The following is a 22,077-nucleotide window of genomic DNA, read 5'->3' on the forward strand; positions in this document are numbered from 1 at the left end:
TTGTCTATCGTAGTTTTCAAATGTTCTATGCATCTATTAGTACTTAAGTGAGGACAAACTTTTTTGTCATCAAGCATGCGGACCGTGGCGAGGGCACCCACCGAGGACCCCCCAATTGCTCCCCCCCAGGGATCTGCAGAAGCACAAGAAACATATATATAATATAATATATGTAGACCACTTCAATGAAGTGTCAAAAATGGCACAATAAACACTATAGAACATACCTGGTGGAGCCAAGGAAATGGCTGAACTAGAACCAGTTAGGCATACCCAGTACCTACGAACCCTATGTGTTGTCAGATAGAGATTAAACAAGGTATAAATTCTGAACACAAGAGATCTCTCTGTGCTGTTTTCTGAAAGAAAAGAAGAAAAGCCATGTCCCCATCAGTGTTGTATAAACATCTCAAGAATATAGAATGCGTGACTCTAGACTTGGACTTCCGGATCATCCGTCTAGTCCCATCAGAGCCATTCCATTCCTACCTGTTGAATATAGTGGTATGATACAGTCAAAAAGGTTTAAGTGCTTTTTCATACGTGCAGCAGCTCCACATGTCGGCTTCCATCGCTTGCTTGGATGACACTGACCGGGACCCGCATTATAACTCGTGCTTCCAGCCCGGCGGCATCTGACGTCACCGCCGGGCTGCGGGCACACCTACTGGGAGGATCTCCTCCGTGCGCGTCTAGATGGCGAGTGCGCATGCGCAAAGGACGTAATTTACGTCCATATAGCGCGTCGGCCATGTTGGATTCTGGCTAAAAGTCAGGAGATTTACAAGCGATCTCCTTCGTGCGCGTCTAGATGGCAGATGCGCATGCGCGAAGGACGTGATTTACGTCCGTATAGCGCGTCGGCCATGTTGGATTCTGGCCAGAGTCAGGAAATTTGCCAGTGATGATCCATCTGTGCCAGTACTCTGATAGAGACCTGACATTCGGTCAGAGACAGGCAGCCATGATGGCTAAGGGCAATATGCCCTGATCTTACTCTCGGATAAATCAAAGTGCAAATACACAGAGATGAAAATGGGCCGACATAAATGTCAATCACCATACATCCCTGATTTCAAAGATGGAAAAAAGAATTGTTTGCAACAGACAAGCAAAAAAAGAGAGAAGGGGACCTCACATTTAGAAACGGGGCGGGCCGATCGAACCCCCAACTGGTTGGAAAAGGTTGTAGGTCAGACCCGCCCCGGGGTGCCCGTACAGACCCAGGAAGGGCAAGGAGCACTCGGAGGGTCCCCCTCAGGTATGGAGCCCCCTCCCAATCCGCGAGCCATCAGACATCCACGCCAATATATTGCCTATTTGACAAAATACAATCATTTATTATTACAATATACCAGGGGGTAAAAAAAAAAAAAAAAAAAAAAAAAAAAAAAAAAGTCATTTAAAGAAAAGGTTCGAAACTGATTGCATCATTAAGTCCCGGGGATCGGGTAGCCTCCAAATTAAATATCCATCGAGTCTCTCGTTGTAAAAGAGTATGATTATAATCCCCCCCTCTATCTCCCGGGGGAACATATTCCAAAGGAAAGAAGTGCATGAGACCATCGTTGAACTGATGATATAAACCAAAATGTCGGCTGATTGGAGTTTCCATCTTCTTCCCCCGCACCAGGGACACATGGTCCCTGATGCGGTGGAAGAAGGGACGCTTTGTCTTCCCAACATAGAAAGCATTGCATTGACAAACCATAATGTACACCACCCCCACTGATTGACAGGTCACAGCAAATTTGGGTTCAAATAAACGACCATTTGGCAGACATATGGATCTCGATGCATGTAAATATCTGCAAAAACCACATTTGTGGCACGGGGTACATCCTGTTTGTTTAGGACCCACCTTTACGGGGAGGGGAGAAATGACTTTGTACTAGAGAATCCTTCAAAGATCGTGATCTCCTATACGTGATACCCGGATATTCCGGGAGATGTTTTGCTAAGAGGAGATCCCCCTTCAAGAGATACCAGTATCTCTGAAGGATTCCTTTAATTTGCAAATGTTGTTCTTTGAATGTGGTGATGAATCTAACCTCTTCATTCCTCCCCCCTTTACTATAGAAGTATGGGGAATAATAATGGATGCTGCCCTCCGAGTTGCAGAGGGTCTCATTATTCTTGCTGGGGATATGAATGTGGTGCTCTCACCTGATGCTGACAGATTTGGAATGGCGCCTAAGCATGGCTCCCCGCTGGCTCAGTGTATTGGGTCATATAACCTGGTGGAGGCCTGGAGGTGGAAAAACCCACATGTTAGAGCTTACTCCTGTCACTCCACAATGTTTAATACTCTTTCTAGGATTGATTTATGTTTTGTGTCCAATGAATTATTGCCGAGAGTGCTGGAGGCCCAATATCTGCCTCGTGCTGTCTCGGATCACTCCCCACTTCTGGTCACCTTTGACATGGAGAGACCGAGAGGGTACGTGGTGTGGAGGTTGAGCCCATTGTGGCTCAAGGAGGAAAGTTTTGAGAGGTCTACGCAGTCGTCTATTGGTGACTTCTGGGTGGACAACCGGGCAGGGGCCCCTGTCGGAGTCACCTGGGATGCGTTTAAGGCCACACTTAGGGGCTCAGTAGCCCGTTGTTATTAAACAACTTAGATCGGATAGGCAGTAGAAACTCCTGGAGGCAGAAAGGAAAGTGACAGATGCAGAGGTGGAATACATAGCAAACCCCAATTCAGATACATATAGAGGTTGGAGGGAAGGGGTGCGCCACTTAGATCTTGTATTAGTAGAAAAGACCCGGAAACATTTTTTTATACCAGGCGCAGCGCATATTTGAATTTGGTAATAAGAATAGTAGGCTGTTGGCATACCTGGCCCACTCACAGCAAACCCCAGCTTTCCGTGGCAGGCAATCTCATTGGAGAAAACAGCTTTGCCGATGCGACCCAGATTTGGGAAAAAACACAACGATGTTTACTCCAATGGTTGCACCCTTTAAAACAGAGCATGTGTTCTGCTATGCGATTCTTTAAAGCAACGTACCAACGCTATTTAAAAAAATCTGACCTTTGAATGAACATCTACATTTACAAGGAATTCTAAATACATAAATAAAACAGGGCATACCCTGTATGAGGTGGCTGTGCAGTGCAAGGGTGCTTTCCGTGGCAGGCCATCTCATTGGAGAAAACAGTTTTGCCATTGCGACCCAGATTTGGGAGATACCGCAACGATGTTTACGCCAATGGTCACACCCTTTAAAACAGAGCACATATTCTGCTATGCAATTGTTTGAAGCAATGTATCGACGCTTTTTCAAAAATCAGGCCTTTGAAGTCACATCTACATATATTTACAAGTACTTGCAAATAAATAAACCATAACTGTGCAGTGCAAGGGTGATGGCCATGTCCGGCAATCTCATTGGCGAAAATGGTTTTGCCATCATGACCCTGATTTTGTAAAAGATGTAAACGTTTACTCCAAGGAATGCACCTTTAAAACAGAGCAAGTATTCTGCTATGTCACCATTTGAAGGAACACATTGATGCTATTTAACCACTTGCTTACTGGGCACTTAAAGAGGAAGTAAACCCTGATAAATTTACTTCCACTTTCATTCCCTGTAAAGGCAAAGCATAATGGACTACTATGCATCACATAGTAGTCCATTATGTGTCACTTACCTGACACAGGAGCCAGCAAAGTCACCGCTGTCCCCTGTAGTTCCAAGCGTCCATCTTCTTGGTGGGTCTCGCTGCTCCGGCACTGTGATTCGCTGGAGCAGCGATGTCGTCACTGCTGCACATGTGCACGGGAGCTGAGACTCTCGGCATTGCCATCATCGACGATACCCCGCTCAGTGCACCGCTGTCTACGGCGCATGCGCCGTAGATAGCGGTGCCCGTCTTCGGGCAAATATCTCCTAAACCGTATAGGTTTGGGAGATATTTCTTGGACCTACAGGTAAGCCTTAATCTAGGCTTACCTGTAGGTCAAAGTGGTTTGTAAGGGTTTACAACCACTTTAAAAACACTTCCTGCCCAGACCAATTTTCAGCTTTCGGTGCTCTCACACTTTGAATGACAATTACTCAGTCATGCAACACTGTACCCAAATTAATTTTTTGTCCTTTTTTTTTCCCACGAATAGAGCTTTCTTTTGGTGGTATTTGATCACCTCTGGGGTTTTTATTTTTTGCGCTATAAATGAAAAAAGACCGAAAATTTTGAAAAAAACGCATATTTCTTTGTTTCTGTGACAGAATTATACAAATTATTAATTTTTCTTCATAAATTTTGGCCACAATTTATACTGCTATATATCTTTGGTAAAAATAACCCAAATTAGTGGATATTATTTGGTCTTTGTGAAAGTTAGAGAGTCTACAAGCTGTGGTGCGAATCACACAAAATTGATCACATCTGATGTACTGGTGGCCTATCTCGCTTCTTGTGACCCGAACAGGTCAGGAAAGTACAAATACCCCCCAAATGACCCCTTTTTGGAAAGTAGACATTCCAAGGTATTTAGTAAGAGGCATGGGGAGCTTTTTGATGTCATTTTTTTCCCACTATTCTTTGCAAAATTACTCCACAAAATTGTCATTGTAATAGGTTATTTCTCCAACATGGCATGTGTATACTACAAATGACACACCCAAAAAAATTCTGCTACTCCTGAGTATTACATTACCACATGTGTGGGACTTTTTCACAGATAGAGAGGCCCAACATGCAGGGAGCGCCATCACGTGTTCTAGGAGCATAAATTACACATCTAACTTGTTGACTACTTATTACACTTTTGAATGCCCTGGAGCACCAGGACAATGACACGTGGCACTGATGACAGATGGCACTAATATGTGCCACCGATGACAGATGCCACAAATGTGGCACCGATGACAGATGGCACTAATATGTGGCACCGATGACAGATGGCACAAATGTGGCACCGATGACAGATGGCACAAATGTGGCACCGATGACAGATGGCACAAATGTGGCACCGATGACAGATGGCACAAATGTGGCACCGATGACAGATGGCACAAATGTGGCACAGATGACAGATGGCACAAATGTGGCACCGATGACGCATGGCACTGATAAGTGGCGTTGATGACACGTGACACTGACAGGTGGCACTGACAGATGGCATTAATACGTGGCACTGATGAGATTGCACTGATGACAGATGGAACTGGGGACAAATGGCACTGACAACATGTGGCACTGGGGACAGATAGCACTAACAGGTGGCACTGGGGCAGGATGGCACTTTAAATTTTATTTTTATTTTTTTAACAATGACGGCCGCTGCAACCATTCATCTCTCCCTTCTCACACTCTGTCTGTGTGAGGAGGGAGAGCGGCGCTGAGAGATCTCATATGTTTACATATGAGATCATCTCCAATTGGACACGCCGATCGCGATGTAAACGGCCGCTGTGATTGGCAGTTTACAGCGATCTGTGTTTGCCTGTCCCCGGGTGACACGGCAAACACAGAACTTCCAATGCGCGCCCGCGGCGGCGCGCATTGCCGAAGTAAACAGGACGTCCAGGGATGGCCACCCGGAATGAAAGCGCCTGCTCTACGGCCGTCATTCGGCTATAGGGCGGGCGCGAAGAGGTTAAAAAAATCTGGGATGCGATGCACATATATATTTTTACAAGTACTTATAAATAAAAATAAAACATGGGATCCCATGGATGAGGTTGCGGCTTTAAACGTCAGGCAATCTCATTAAAAAAAAAATGCGATCGTTTGAAGGAACGCATCAACGCTATTGCAAAAAAAAAACATGGGTTGTGCTCAACCTCTATCTATAGCTAGAGATACGAGTAATTAGAAAAAAATAAATCATGGGATCACGTGTATGAGCTAGCTTTACAATGCAAGTGTGCTTTACAGGTCAGGCAATCTCATTGGAGAAACCGGTTCATGCCAAGATACACATTGATGGAGGATCAAAGATGTGTGATTTGATGGAAAATAAATGTCATACACATACAGTAGGATGAGTGTTTGTTGGGTGAAGGGGGCCAGAGCATAAAGAGGCTGTGAGGAAAAGGAGGGCCAGGAGTGTTGGGGCTATGATGTGAAGGAAGGTTCAAGGACAGCGATGTTGCAGGGGAAAGTGTGAAATTAAGGGGGGATCGTGACATCCAGGGTCTGGTACTTACCTGCGATCCCATACCTCAGTTGTGGCACAGAGAGTGTTCTGCGTGTCCAGCATGGCAATTACCAAAGAGCTTTAGGAACTTATGAGTAAACCGTATATTGGAAATACAATTCAATACAGGAGACATGAGGGTAGCCTGCTCATTAGAGCTTACAATCTCTAAAACAGATAAAATAAAAACAATAGATTTTTTTTATAACTTAATTAAGATTTATTTATTTTTGTTGTTTTTCAGATCAGTGCTTAAGGAAGCTCACCACATGAATTTTAGAATCAAAATTACACAGAGGGAAGTAAATATTACAAGTAACACTACAAGCTCAGAATACATCAAGATGGAAGAAACGTCATGTTATAGATGGTGCAAAAAGTCATCTTTCTCCCCCTGCCCACCATGTCTCTCCTCTCCCTCCCCACATAACTAGAGTATAACTAGAGTATGTAAATACAATTAAACTCTGTATTAACAGGTGTGCTCTCTTCTTGCCTTTCAGTGTCCTTTATTAAAAAAAAAAAAAAAAATGCAGGTTTATTTCCTTTTTAGTTTTTTTTTTTTGGATGGAGGCATGGGTCCCGTGACATTCAGCTTGGTATTCTTCAACCACGCTCATAGGATGCTCTTGCGGTTTGTTCTATTTCTCATTTTCTCACATGCAGATCCCTCTGTTGTTTGTGTAATTACATCCCATCAAGTTGATTCCTTACAAAAGAAATAGAGAGTAAACAGGTGAATGCAAGTTCAAAGATGCCTTACCGATTTGTGAACATTAATTATTGGGAGTAACATCCCCTAGAGCAGGCATGGCTAAATGATGGACCCAGTCACTGTCCTATTTGCATACTCACAGGGTGATCGTGCGGATGGGAATATGGTTGAAACAGCACCACATCACAAAATGAATTACAACATTGATTTGCTTTTTTGGAACCCTATGGACTTTATAGGCACGAAAATACAGTGATATATCTTTAAGAAAAGATATGATTTTTATACTTACCATAAAATCCTTTTCTCTGCAGTTCACCACCTGACACAGCTGCTCTTAGACCACTGGGACATCCCCAAGCAGTGCCAAAATGAGGGGTGGCAAAACAGCATAAAAACTACACCCACTAGTATAAAACTTTAACCACAAAAAACGACATTGTGAGTGTGACCAAAACTTTTTTTACCCACCAAAAAGGCAGGATGCTCCTCAACTAAGGCACTACCACCAAACTGCACCAGAACTGCGGTAACAAATGCAACAGTGCATTACTTAAAAAGGTACTGCGTTTTTACCAAAAAACAAGGAAAAAAAACGTAAGTGCAATTGTACAGCCGCCTGCAAAACTTTGCGGCCAAAATGGGCATCGGCCCCATGCACCGACGTCGACCTTGTAGAATTTTGAAACTGTCGCTCAGGGGGTGACTTGGTCGCCTGTTCACAGACGCTTGATGTCGGAAGGCCAAAGTCGTTCCGATTGCCTTGTGGAGTGAGCCGTGACCAGAAAGGGGGGCACCTGCCTCTTCAAAGCATAGGCCTGTACTACAATCTGTCTGATCCCCCCCTGGAAATGGTGGCCGACGAGACCGCCGTGCTTTTTTTTTTTTTCAAACAGCCACCGAAAAACAAACAAGGAGTCTGACTTCTGAAAGGGAGGTGTAGCAGACAAATACACCCTCAGAGCCTTAACCACGTCCAGGGCATGAAGAGCCACCTCCTTAGAATGTGTCGACTTAGCACACAGAGATGGTAAGACAATGTCTTCGTTGATGCTTTTCTGCCAAAACCACCTTCGGCAGAAAAGACTGTTGGACACAACATCACCTTATCCTTGTGGATCACCAGATAGGGCGACTTGCAAGACCAGGCCGCCGGGTACAAAACCCTCCTGGCCGAAAGTAATGGCCGCTAGAAAGACCACTTTCTGGGAAAGAGTCAACAGAGGGATCTCTGATATTTTCAAATGGCGGTTTTTTCAAGCACCGATAACGCCAGGTTCAGATCCCACGGGGGTAACGGCCCACGCACGGAGGAACTACATTTTGGACAGCTTGAACAAAAAGTGCTCGCTGGAAAAAAAAAAAAAAAAAAAGACAGCCAACGCTGATATTTGTCCTTTAAATATGGTGCTTAAAGCCAATTTCTGAACTACTCATTGCTGTAGAAACAGGATCAATCCTGGATATAGGGGAAAAAAAAAAAAAAAGGGAGCGCGGACGCCATCCCTTCTCACACATGGAGATGTAGGCCTTCCAGGTACGATGACCTACCGAGAAGAAGCTTTCCGTGCTCTCGGCATAGTTGGAATCGCCGAGTCCCAAAGACCCCGGTTCCTCAACACCCAACTCTCAATAGCCATGCCGTTAAAACCAGCGATGGTAAAGCAGAACGGAGAATCGGAAATCGAGACAGAAGGTCCTCTCGTAACGGCAGTCGACACGGGGCGTCCGCCACCAGGTCTGAGTACCAGGGTCGCTGGGACCGATCTGGGGCAATCGGTATTACTGGGATCCCCTCTGTTACCACGTCTGCTCCGCTGAGTGGAGGCCGTTTCAACGGAGGAAAGGCATAGATCAGCTGGTGCATAGATCAGCTGGTGCATAGATCAGCTGGTACTGATCCCCCATGGCACCACCAGCGTGTCTGCCCAAGGATCTGTTGCCCTGGACACGAACCTCGGCACCTTCCCGTTGAGACGGGCGGCCAGAAGAGCCGCGTCTGGTGTGCCCCATCGCGGGCACAGTAGCCAGAACGCCTCCGGATGCAATGGCAATGCCCATTCTCCTGGGTCCAGCATCTGGCGACTTAGGTAGTCTGCCTGCCAGTTCTCCGCTCCCGGGATGTAAACGGCTGACGGGGGCAGGTACATGTCGCTCTGCCCACTGAAGGATGTGAGTGCAAGCGTCCTCCCATGCAGCGGCCAAGCTTCTTGTTCCTCCTTGGCGACAGAATGTCACGGCAGTGGCAGGCATACGTCAGAGTGGAACCTGATCAAACGCCCCTCAAAGTCTTATCGACCACGTGGAGAGGCATAGCCTGATCGCTCTCGGCTCAAGCAGATTGATCGGCAACTTGGATCGCACCACCCACCGACCAGAGGCCCTGAGTCGACTGAACTCCCATTACCCTACCCCAGCCGGTTGGGCTGGGGGCCGTGGTGATCACTGTCCATTTCAGAGGTAGGAACGACTTCACGGACCAAAGTGCCGGGGACCTCAGCAGGGAATCCCTGACCAGCTGGCTCACCTGAATCTGCCCATCCAGGGATAAAGGAGATTTGTCCCATTTTGTTAAAATCTCCTTCAGCAGGACTCTGGTGTGAAACTGGGCATAGGGTAATGCCTCAAGGAGGCCACCATGAGTCCCAGAACTCGCATGCAAAGCGTAGCGACGACCCCCTGTGCGGTTCCTCAACAGTTTTACCGCAGCTCTGAGAGTCTGCAGCAGCTTGTCTGAAGGGAGAAACGCTCTTGCTTCCATGGAGTCCAGCAGTAAGCCTAGCTACTCCAAACGCTGAGTCGGTACAATCACCAACTTCTTTAGGTTCAACAGCCAACAAAAAATTGCTGCAGGGTCTGCATGGTGATCGCCACATCCTCCTCCTAACTCTGAAGCAGAAGATGCTCTCGGAAGGAGATCGCCTAGGTATCCCCCGATCGCGATCCCACAGCGTTGCAAAACAAGAGACAATACCTTGGGGGAGGGCAGAGGCAAAACCAAAAAGGCAGAGCCACAAACTGGTAGTGGGCTTCCTAGACTGCAAATCGCAGAAATCTCTGATGCCGAAGGCATATGGGTATGTGCAGGTACGCATTCTGGATGTTCAAGGCCACCAGGGAGTACCCTTGATGGAGTGCAGCGATTTCTCAGCGATTCCGTTCTGAACCTCTGTACTTTTGCAAAGTAATTGAGGGCTTTCAGGTCCAAAATTGGACGTTCCCCTTCCATTTTGCAGGTTCGAGTAGAACCCTTGGAAACATGCCAATTCCTGGAACGGGTAATATCACCCCACGACTAAGCAGGTCCCTTACCGCCCCCTTCAGGGCCTCCTGGCGAGCTGGGAGTACGGGTATGCTTCAGGGGAAGAATCTCTTTTGCGGCCAAGAGAGGAACTCTATCTTGTAGCCTGAGGAAATCAGATCGCAGACCCATTGGTCGGACAGCCGAGAGGCCAACCGGGCTGCAAACTCCCGAAGGCACCCCCCCCCCCCCCCGTCTTGCGGACGGGAGAAAACCTTCATGAGGTAGCACTTTTGCTCGCAGGCTCGTGGTTCCACACACGCTTTGGTCCTTTAAAGGTCGTCCTGTCGGGGGACGCTTGGTCAAAGCCCTGGGTGGACGAAAAAGCCGTTTGTGAGTGGAGAATGAGGGCCCTTGCCAACGGCGTGGCTCCTTAGCCTTCCTAGCCTTCCTGGCCTGTGGGACTAGTGTACTCTTACCACCTCTGGCATTTTTAATAATGTCATGCAATGAGGCTTCAAAGAGACGGTTGCCAAGGAAGGGAAGATCCGTCAGGGCTTTTTTGGATGCCTGGTGAGCAGGCCAGCATTTTAGGCAAATCGGGCGCCTCAGCACCACTGCTGATACTGAAGGCCTGGATAACAGAGGAAGGGTATCCAGGGCTGCATCACAAAATTGTACTTCGGGCCTCGCACTAGTTGGTCTGCTAGTTAGACAGGAGAAGCCTGTTGCTCTCCCAATTCGCGGCGCAAAAGTTTTGCCCACTCGGTTAGTGTCTGAGACACGAGTGTGGATGCCAGTACCGGTCGCCTAGTTGACCCCACATCCGTAAACAAGGAACGAGCCTCTGCCTCGGCCTTCCTGCCCATGGGGTCCTTAAAGGCAGGAGTCCCCTCTACTGGGATGGTGGTTACTTTGTACCGGGGGGGGGTCCACGACCAGAGGAGCCGACAGCTTTTTGAGAAAGGGGATAACGCACCACCATGTATTTGGGGTCCGAAAAGCTCAAATTGCGGTCGACACCGTTCCTTGTAAATGAACTTAAGTCACATACGGGAACAGCTTAAGTCAACGGGCTGGCTTACGGGACCCAAAAGGCAAAAGGGACCCCGCTACATCAGCAAAGGGATCTTCTGGCTCCCTCCCGATTCTTCACGCACAGCTGTGATAAGTGCTCGAAACAAGCGCTTCTCGCGCACGGACCCAGACGGGGACTCATCTTCGCTGTCAGTTCGGTCCTGGTCAGCGTCATCTGAAATGACAGAGCAGGGGGGGGGGGGGGTCACCGGCCTCAGCAGGGCCCGAGTCTGCATCAGAGCTCCCCTCCAGAGGACGGGGGCCGGTTTTTACAACCTTTACGCCCACGCACCGCCTCCATCTTGGCAACAAATAGAGGACCGCCGACAAAGCATCCAGAGGCACTGCCTGCAGGTGAACCGGTTGCAATTGCCTGGATTTCGGGGGAAGAAACACCAGTTTCTGAAGCCATGCTGACCCAACCCCAGCGATGGCAAAACTTGGCACCCCAGATGTTTTGGAAATACATTTCCCACCATGCTCAGGCACTCTGCAGTGTAGGGGTGCATCATGGGAAATGTAGTTCCAAAACATCTGGGGTGCCAAGGTTCGCCATCACTGCCCTACCCTGTCTGCCACCTGTTGGGGACTTAGGAAAGCGATGGTCCCACCCTCCTAACTGCTGCTGGCTGATGGGCTCTTCCGCACAGAACTCCCCACCCTGACTGGTTCTGCGCTGGCTGTCCAGCTAGTAGAGCCTGTGTCCTGTGCCAACTCCCAGATGCATAGGAGACCGCACAGCGCTGTGCAGAGCCGTTTTGAATGGCGCTGAAACTGACCAAAATCAAATGGCCGCCGAGCGTCCAGTATAAAAAGGACATAATCACAGGGAAAACGGCCGCCAAAACACATGAAAATGGTCAGAGAGCCTGCTGCTCCTTGCCTCACCAAAGATGGCCGCCGAGCACTGTATACCACGAGGGACAGCGAACTAAACAGGCAGATAAATGGTGGTGAAACAGCACTACAGCGATCAGACACAGCCTCCAGACACCTCAAGGAGAGATCCACACACAGCCAGGGCACAGCCAGCAAGCGCAATCCCTCCCCCAGGTGAGAGCCCCCCAGAGAGCCCCTGTATATGGCGCGCGCACACACACACAGAGATCCACCTCCCAGGGATTGCCCAACTGCTCAGCCCCACTGAGGCAGGGAGAGCTGTACTTACCCGGTTCTGAAGAGCTGGGAGTCATTCCATCACAGACCCGCTCTCCAATCAGTGTGGGATGGCTGCTGGCCCGTCCCACTGAGGCGCAGAAAGGAGTAGCCTGGTCACGTGTGTGCCCCGGAGCATTTGCGCTCACCAGCCACCTCTGGAGCTGAGGCATGTCGTGGCTCTGGTCTGCACACGCTCGCTGGCCAGGCTGGAGAGACAAGGATAAGAGTATCCAGCCTGTCACCCAGCCGATAGCAGATCACAGGATCTTTAATGTTAAGCAAAAAGCAAAGCTTCTGCAAAGAAAAAATCCATGGGCCCATGGCCCCGGCGGGGTTACTAGGTCCTTCTCCTTCACTAGGCAGAAAAACCCCCCAAAAAACTGAAGCTGCAAGGCAGGCTGTGGGGTCGTCCCCCTTGGGCAGAACTAGAAAGTTGTTGTTTTTATATGACATGTTATGCCTAGTCCTCTCCTGAAGGTGGCATAACGAGCTGTGTCAGACAGTGAACGTAAGAGAAATACAGTCTATATTTTAGTACTAATTAAGTAAAACATAATAGTGCTACTTAAAAGTCTCCGGATAGCCTAATGACCAAACTAAAGCATAAAGATCACCAAAACCACAAACGGACAGCCATCGTAAAACATAATTGACGTGCCAGTGAATTGCTAAAGGGCCTACCCGCATCCTAGCAAAAAAAAATAAAATGAAAGATTTATTTTTTTTTAAAAGCGGTTGCGACGCTTAACCGGCAAGGGAACGCCTTGGCCCGTGCCGGGTCAAAAAGAAGACGCCGTCAATTCAGATAACTGGTTGAGGTCAGAGCGGAGCACTTGAGGTCAAACTCCCTTGCTAAAGCCATGAAAAAAACACATGGCGATTGCCACATTGTCCGGGTGTGCAGAATAAGACTATGCTTACAGGAAGAAGTTGGCCAGATAGCCTATCGCAGAAATCCCCTGCCGTCTCAGCCATGCCAAGATCAGAGCCGGCTACTTGGTGAGCAAACGGTGAGAGCGCAAGCCAAGTCAAAACGGGAGCACGACTAGGTAAAGATGCACGCTTCCAAATGCAAGAGCAACGATATGAATAGGTGAGTGAGCTCAGGTCAAAAGGCCAGATTCACAGATCAGAGTAGAAATGGGTGCGAGACCACCTTGTCCTGGGGGGGGGGGGGTTGGGCTTTCACAAACCATCAAAGTGTGCCAGGCCTGACACCAGCTTAAAACAAACGGAATGAGCAGCCTCAATCACCTAGGACAGTGATGAAGGACCTTGGCACCCCAAATGTTTTGGAAATATATTTCCAATGGGGCTCACGCACTCTTCTGTGTATCATCAATGAAAATGTAGTTCCAAAACATCTAGGGTGCCAAGTTTCAACATCGCTGACCTAAGATCTCCAAAAGGTAGCAACCTGGATCATTGACTGAGGTAAACAGAGGGGCTGCAACTACAGACCTACAGAGGCAGGTTGCTCTCCCACCCAAAGACCTGTTGGGGAAAAAACTGGGGCAGAGGTTCCCCTTCCAGGACAATGACCCTAAACATACAGTCAGAGCTACAATTGAATGTTTTAGATCAAAGCATATTTATATGATATAATGTCCCAGTCAAAGTCCTAGACCTAAATCCAATTGCAAATCTGTGGCAAGACTAATAACTGCTGTTCAGATGCTCTCCATCGAATGTGACAGAGATTGGACTATTTTGCAGTTAAGAAATGGGCAAAAATTTCACTCTAGTTGTGCAAAGCTGGTAGAGACATACCCAAAAAAGACTTTCAGCTGTAATTGCAGTGAAAAGGCAGTTCTACAAAGTATTCTCAGGGAGGCCTAATACAAATGCACACCACATTTTTTCACATTTGCCAAGGTCAATAATTGACTTACTCATTATATGAAAATATGTAAATCCAACAGCATATGTCAAACTAGAGGACATGTTACGATTTTCTGCTGTAGATCTGAAATTATTTTGTATACAATAGGGTTTTTTTCCCTCAATTTTAATGTGTTTGTACCAATAAAATTCTTCGGTACATTTACTATAATTCAAAGTGTTTTGTCTACAAGTACCAAGTCATGTTTTGCTTTGGGATCAAATACTTATTTTACGCACTGAACTGCAGCTTAATTTATAGCATTTGTTTTATGAGTTTTCTGGATTTTCTGTCTCTAACACTTAAAATACACCCATGATAAAAATTATAGACCATTAATTTCTAAGTTGGCAAACTTACAAAATCTGCAGGGGATCCAATTGTTCTCTTTTCCCACTGCACATACACACTCACCGGCCACTATTAGGTACACCTTGCTAGTACCGGGTTGGACCCCCTTTTGCCTTCAGAACTGCCTTAATTCTTCATGGCATAAATTCAAGGTGTTGGAAACATTCCTCAGAGAATGTGGTCCATATTGACATATCATGCAGTTGCTGCAGACTTGTCAGCTGCAGATCCATGATGCGAATCCTCCATGCCACCACATCCCAAAGGTGCACTTTTGGATTGAGATCTGGTGACTGGAGGCCATTGGAATACAGTAAACTCAATGTCATGTTCAAGAAACCAGTTTGAGAGGATTTGAGCTGTGACATGGTGCATTATACTGCTGGAAGTAGCCGTCAGAAGATGGGTACACTATAGTCGAAGGGGTGGACATGGTCCGCAACAATACTCAGGTAGGCCGTGGCATTTGACTGCTTGTCGACCAGCGCACGATCCAAGTCGGCACAATGGCAGGGCTGGTCAAATGGGCGTACCTGTACGTCCCTTTTAAGACATGGCTTAGTGGGCGCCGGGTACTCTGAGGGTTCCCTGCATACTCTGTCCTCCGGTGGCCTGCAATCGTGACAGAGCGGCAGAACTGGGAGATGCCTAATGTAAACAAGACAAGACATTACCCTGTTCTGCCCAGCAATATGACAGGGAGCTACTGCTCCATCATGTTTAGTGAGCCCACCCCCCACAGTTAGAATCACTCCCTAGGACACACTTAACCCCTTGATCACCCCCTAGTGTTCAACCCCTTCCCTGCCAGTGTAATTTACACAGTAATCAGTGCATTTTTATATCACGGATGCTGTATAAATTTCACTGGTTCCAAAAAAGTCGCTCTCTTGTGGGCACCCACGTGACATCACTAGACACGTCATCATCAACGTCACCTTCCCCACCGCTATAAGTAGAGATCTCGGAGTAGTAATCGGGGGGGGTGTGGCTTGAAGATGGCGGAGTAGGAGACACACGCTCGTACAGGCTCCTGCCCTCCACCAGGTCCCTCAGGAATGCTACGGACACAGCACAGCGCGCCTAGTCCTCCCCACTCTCTCTAAACAAGGCGGCACAGAGAGCGTATGATGCTACGGACATAGGCTATCGATCCCCCCTCTTCAAAACAGCGTGTTCTAGCAAGGGACACAGAGCAAGTACAGCAAGTTACACAAAGCAGGCGTTTACCCGGGGATGAGGAAGAAGGAGAAGGGGGGACAAAAGCCGAAGGAACAGCCGGAGATAGAACGCTTCTTTCCCCATACGAGAGCGGCGGTATCCAGGAAACAATCAGCGGGACCACGTGACTCAATGGGAGGTGGAGACAAGTCGAGAGAGGGTGCTTCGGCGTCCTCCGGAAGAGAAACGAACGAGTTGCAGGAACGAAGAAGATCTACGCCCCAGCTACAGACGGGTAAGACGAAGGGACTACAGAGAGAGGAGGTGAGGGAGGAAAATGAGAGCCCCCAGGAATACCAGGGAGATGCACAGCTACCTATGGGAAATCCAGAACTTAGAGCGCTGTTTCAAGCGCTTCCCACGCGTGCAGATATTGAAACAATGGTGTCTAGGTTTGAGGATACACTCAGACGGGAGATGAAGTTGGTTCAAACCGAAGTGCAGCATCTATCAGACAGGCTGCTAAGGGAGGAAGATCAGAGGGTATCCCTGGAGAAGCGCGTACACCAGCTGGAGCAGGTACAGACTTTACATGTTCTATGTGTTTCTAATATGCAGTTGCAAATAGAGGAAATGGAAGATCACAGTCGCCGTCAGAATCTGAGATTCAGGGGGATCCCTGAGACAGTAGGTCGGGACGCACTGCAGCTTACGGTACAAACTATCTGTCAACAATTGCAAGCTCTTGCTCTCCCCCAGGATTGGGAGTTTGAGAGAGTGCACAGAGCCCTAGGACCCCCGTCAACAAATATAAATAGACCGAGAGACGTTATATGCAAGTTCTTGCGTTTCTCCCAGAAAGAGTTAATAAGTCGCAAAGCATGGGAGGCAGGTGATATAGAGCATGATGGAGCAAAGGTGAAAGTATTGCCCGACTTATCTCGGGCTACCCTGCAGCGAAGGGCAATGATGCGCCCACTCTTGGACAGAATTAAACATACAGGAGGGGCATATAAGTGGGGATACCCTATAGCGTTGACTGTAAGAAAAGATGCGATGACTTTTAGTCTGCGACACCCGGCAGAACTCCCGGATCTGTTCTCCTTTTTAGGAACAGAAGCCCTAGAGGTTCCGAACTGGCTCCAATCAATAACAGGACCCCTGAAAAAACAAAGACCTTCCGAAGGGGGGATGGACTTATACCCCCAGAGAAGAGGAGAAACTAGATAGCAATTTTCAGCGGAACAATTGGGTGGGGGGGGGGTGGGGGTGAGACTCTGTCTGGGTCCAACTTTTTTGGATTCTTTTTGAAAAATATTTACCCCTGATTGGCACCCCCTCTCTTCTCAGAAGAACGGATTGGAGGTTCCCCTCCCCCTTTTCTCTTTTTTTTTTTTTTTGGGGTTTCCTCAGTGTCTCCCCTGTCCCCTGAAGGATAATTGGTTGAGGGTCCCCTCCCCCTTTTTTTGTCCCCCCCTTTTTTTTTTTTTTCTCCCTTCAGAAGGGGAGGGAGGGGGGGGGGTTAGATGTGAATGGGAAGATAGAGGTTGGGAAATTTTCCCTTTTTTTCTTTGCTGTTGTTTTGTAGTTGCACATTAGGTTTCTCTCTGGTTGGATGGGGTAAAGAAAGGCATAGGTTTTTTTTTTTTTTTTTTTTTTTTTTTTTTATTCTGATAAATGTCTTTTTTTGGTGTGTAGAGAAGAAAGAGAAGTTTGGCGGAGACACCCAAAGGGGTGCTCTCTGCCTACTCCTCTCTAAAGGAGTTAATAGGAGGGGGGGGGAAATATTCAGTATAAATATATAAAATATAAAATAGAAAATATAATTTCACTTAATTATTATTTTTTTTTTTTTTTTTTTTTTTTTTTTTTCCACAGTCTCTCTATGAGAACACACAAGAACACATTGGGGTAGTACTAGGAGTAAGGATGGGTAGATTGGCACTAATGAGTAAAGATGATACGCAAATCTGTGAAGCGCTTCGTATTTTCTGATTGAGGGGGGGGTAAAGGTATAAAATTTATAAAGGGGGGTAGGGCAAGGGAAGAGGGGGGGAAGATGAGAAAAAGGGGAAAAGGAAATATAATATGGATATGTATGAATTATATAAATATGTATATATGATAATTTGTATAAGGCATGAATGAGGTTAACCCCTTCAGAAAACTCCTCCATTAAATTCCAACCTATCGCAGAAGGATCTAAGAACTCCCTTTTATCCTCTTTTTGGTTTTTTTTTTTTTTTTTCTCTCCTTTTTCTCTCTCTCTTTTCGTCTCTTTTTTTTTGGTGCTCCCAGGGGCTTGGGTATTTAGTTATTATACTGTTGGTTATATTGTCTATGAGAAAAGAAAAATGAAACACAAGAAAAGATAAGGTAACAACACAAGTAGGATAGGAGGAATGGGGAAGGGTAAGAAAGTAGGGGTAAGGGGGGGAGGGGTAGGGGAAAGGGGGGAAGAAAAGGAAAGAAAAAAAAATATATTGTTCTGTATATAAATATAAGAAAAAAAAAGGGTAAAGAGAAAGGGGAAATAATTTGGGCACTTATTAAAGTGGGAGGATAGTGGTGTGTAAGAGAAATAGTGGGAGGAGGGGTGAAGAGGAGGGGGGGGAGTAGTAAAGTAGAAGATAGCGAGGGGGGGGAGGAGGTACGGGGTAAAGGCACTTTAATTCACACTGTCACTGTGAGGGTGAAGTGGGTAGGTTAGGTAGGTGGGGTAGGTATATAGGTTGGGGAAGACCCTGTGGAGTAACTAAATAGAAGGAATAGGAGTTAGAGGTAATAAGAGGAGTGAAGTTAATGAAAGAGAAGTAGTGAGAAGGAAGTAAAACTCTAGGGGGAAAGAGAAGGGGAAGGGAAGGGGGAGGGAGAGGGAAGAGAAGGGAAGGTCGGAGGGGAGGTTTGGGGGGGGGGGGAGGGGAGGGGCGGTGGAGAGAGAGGAAAGGGAGGTCAGGAATCGAGAAGAGGGAAGGGGAGGGATGGGAAGAGGAGGAGGGGAAGAGGAGAAGAGGAAGGAAGGAGAGAGAAAAAGGGGGAAAGGGACTAGAGGAATAGAAGAGAGAGGAGGAGGAAGGATGGGGATGAAAGAAATAGGGGACTACGATAGTAAAGGACGGGAATGCCTCCTAAAATGGAAATAAAAAGTGCTATGTAGCTGAAGAAAGTTAAGGGGTTGAGAAAGAGGGGGACGGGAGGGAGGGTACAGGAGCAGAGCACTCTGGCCGATTCAAGTCAACCCCCCAAATAGGTCTGCACCCATGCGAACCGTATAATTGGAGGTTCAGAACGGGGGTGCCTCCCCTAGGGGTTGATAGGAAAGGAGGGGGGTTAGATTCAGATTAGAAAGGATCGGGGTTTTTTTTTTTTTTTTTTTTTTTTTTTTTTTTTTTTTTTTTTTGCACACTACTGCCTTCTTATATCCTTTTGAAAGATGGAGGAGATAAGGGTAACTTCCATAAATGCAAAAGGATTAAATGTACCGGAGAAACGAAAGATACTCCTTAATGAACTAAAACGATCCAATACGGACGTGGCGTTCATACAAGAAACACACTTCAAAAGGAGTGACCTTCCGTATCTCCAGAATAGATTTTTCCCATGTGTATACCATGTACATAATCAAGTATCGAAGTCGAAGGGAGTGTCCATCTTAATTTCGAACCGAATACCCTGGGCTCTCCTGGATATGCGGAAAGATGTAGATGGACGCTTCCTTTTTATAAAGGGACAAATAGGGGGGGTAAAAGTAACGTTAGCTACTATTTATGCGCCAAATGTACATCAGGATAATTTTATAAATAAAACTCTGACAAAATTAATGGAATTTGCAGAAGGAAAAGTGATCTTAGGTGGAGATTTGAATATACCATTAAACCCTAGGGAAGACACATCAACGGGAGTCTCATCAGTCCCTAAGGGGGTCAGGGGGAAGATAATGCGGAAGTTGCAAGAGATGCATCTAGTGGATGTATGGAGGCTGCTACACGAAGGAGAGAGAGATTATACATTTTTTTCAAATCCACATCAACTCTACTCCCGCATCGATCTCTTTCTGATACCCCATTATTTACTGCCAGCAGTACAGAAAGTAGAGATAGGAAATATAACGTGGTCAGATCACGCACCAGTGACACTACAGATATCCATGTCATGCCCGGCCCTATCCAAGGGGCGCCAATGGCGGTTAAACGAAAGTCTGTTGCAGATTCCCGAAATACGGGAAGATGTAGGGAAAGAAATGGAAATGTACTTCCAGATAAATGACGCCCAGGGGAGTGATCCGGGCATGATATGGGAGGCACATAAGGCGGTAATGAGAGGAGTGCTGATTAAACATGGCTCTCGATTAAAGAAAATAAGAGAAGAACAGATGGTAAAATTAGCAGATGAAATTCAGAAGTTGGAGACTCTCCACAAGAATATACAAATTACATCTATAGGAAATGAGTTGGCACATCTGAGGAGACAGTTGACCGATCTTCTCCGATGTAAAGCGAAGGCGGCAATACAGTTTGGTAGGAAAATTACGTATGAACTAGGGGATAAGTGCAGCAAAGCATTAGCAGGGAAACTTAAAGAAAAGGGGAAGATGGTTTATGTCCCTCATATTAAAGGGGAAAATGGACGTCTGATCTCCCGTCCCAGTGAGATAGCTGAAAGATTTGGAGAATACTATTCTGGGCTATACAATTTATCACTACCCCGAGTACCCCAGGCTAAAATGGAGGAGTATCTATCAGCAGCAGGCCTATGTAGGCTCTCTTCCATGGAACGTAGTAGACTGGAAGCCCCTATAACGACAGAGGAGTTAAATGCAGTAATGAAAACAGTTAAACAAGGGAAAGCACCGGGGCCCGATGGATTTTCAATCCAGTACTACAAGAGTTTCCTCCCAATCTTAGGTTCGCATATGCTAAAGGCCTTTAATGCAATTGGCCAAGCTGCGGCCCTCCCACAGGATGCACTTAGAGCACATATCTCGGTAATCCCAAAGGAAGGGAAGGACCCTGCGGACTGTGGGAGTTACCGACCTATCTCATTGTTAAACTGTGATCTGAAGCTTTTCACCAAACTGTTGTCTTCTCGCCTCCAACCATTATTAAATCAACTGGTACATCGAGACCAAGTAGGGTTTATCCCTACTAGGGAGGCGAGAGACAACACTGTTAAGGTACTCAACCTGGTCCACTATGCCAATCAAACTAGAACGCCCTCTATTTTTTTAAGTACAGACGCTGAAAAAGCATTTGATAGGGTTAACTGGAGGTTTATGTTCGAAGTATTGAGGCATATGGGACTAGGTGAGCATATGATAAGGTGGATATCTGGAATATACTCCTCTCCGCAGGCCGTGGTTAAAGTCAATGGGGTACTCTCAGAACCGATTAAAATCTCAAATGGGACACGGCAGGGGTGTCCACTTTCCCCTATGCTGTTCGCTCTCTCGATAGAACCGTTATTGAATAAAATTAGGCTAAACGCAGATATTAAAGGTCTACAAGTTGGAGATAGGAGCTATAAAATCTCTGCTTATGCAGATGATCTGCTGTTCTCTCTGGTTAGTCCACATATCTCACTGCCAAATTTAATGAAGGAAATAGATGAGTATGGTGCATTGGCAAATTTTAAAATCAATTATTCAAAGTCAGAGGCAATGGGGGTAGCCCTCCCCTGGGAAAAACAACAAATGTTACAACCCAACTTTAAATTTAAATGGGTAGGGACAGCCCTGAAATACCTGGGCACACAGATCCCAGTAAAAATAGAAGAGACATTTAAGTTGAATTTCCCTCCGCTTCTTAAGGCAGTTAAAATATTGTTAGAGAAATGGCAACAGGGACGTCATTCATGGTTTGGCCGCTGCAACTCTATTAAAATGAGTATTCTGCCAAAATTTTTATATCTACTACAGGCCCTACCAATAGAAATCCCATCTGCTTTTTTTCGTGAAATAGACACAGTGTTTACGAAATTTATTTGGGCAGGTAAACGACCGAGGATCAGTAGAAGCCGGATGACTATGCTAAAAAGAGATGGAGGCTTAGCAGTACCAGATTTACTTAAATACTATAAGGCAGTGCATATTGGGAGGATTATCGACTGGTGCCGACATACAGAATTTAAGATTTGGATAGAACTAGAACAAGAAATGTGTATAGTACCTCTCCGAAGAGCGATTTGGTGCTATACAAATCTACCAGACTCTATGAAAAAGCATCCGCTTATAGGCCCAACATTACAAATAGGATTTAGAATTAGTCAGAACCCTAAATTCTCGTCAGCGCATTCCCCATTAGTTCCGGTGCTAGGTAACCCCAGTTTTAAACCAGGAATGGAGAGG

The 22,077-nt window shown here is 46.6% G+C and overlaps 1 long non-coding RNA gene across 3 annotated transcripts in view; it reads right to left on the reverse strand.

The window, feature by feature from the left end:
- Positions 1-6,358: 6,358 nt before the first annotated feature.
- The window catches only part of LOC143959116 (uncharacterized), a 126,274-nt gene continuing 110,555 nt past the window's right edge, over positions 6,359-22,077 (reverse strand). For all 3 annotated transcript variants that reach the window (XR_013270176.1, XR_013270178.1, XR_013270177.1), the window contains exon 3: positions 6,359-6,858. This is a non-coding gene — a long non-coding RNA (uncharacterized LOC143959116). The remainder of the gene's footprint in view (positions 6,859-22,077) is intronic.

Source organism: Lithobates pipiens, unplaced genomic scaffold (genome assembly GCF_037356315.1).
Source record: "Lithobates pipiens isolate NorthernLeopardFrog02 unplaced genomic scaffold, aLitPip1_a1.2 Scaffold_67, whole genome shotgun sequence".
Lineage (NCBI taxonomy): Eukaryota > Metazoa > Chordata > Amphibia > Anura > Ranidae > Lithobates > Lithobates pipiens.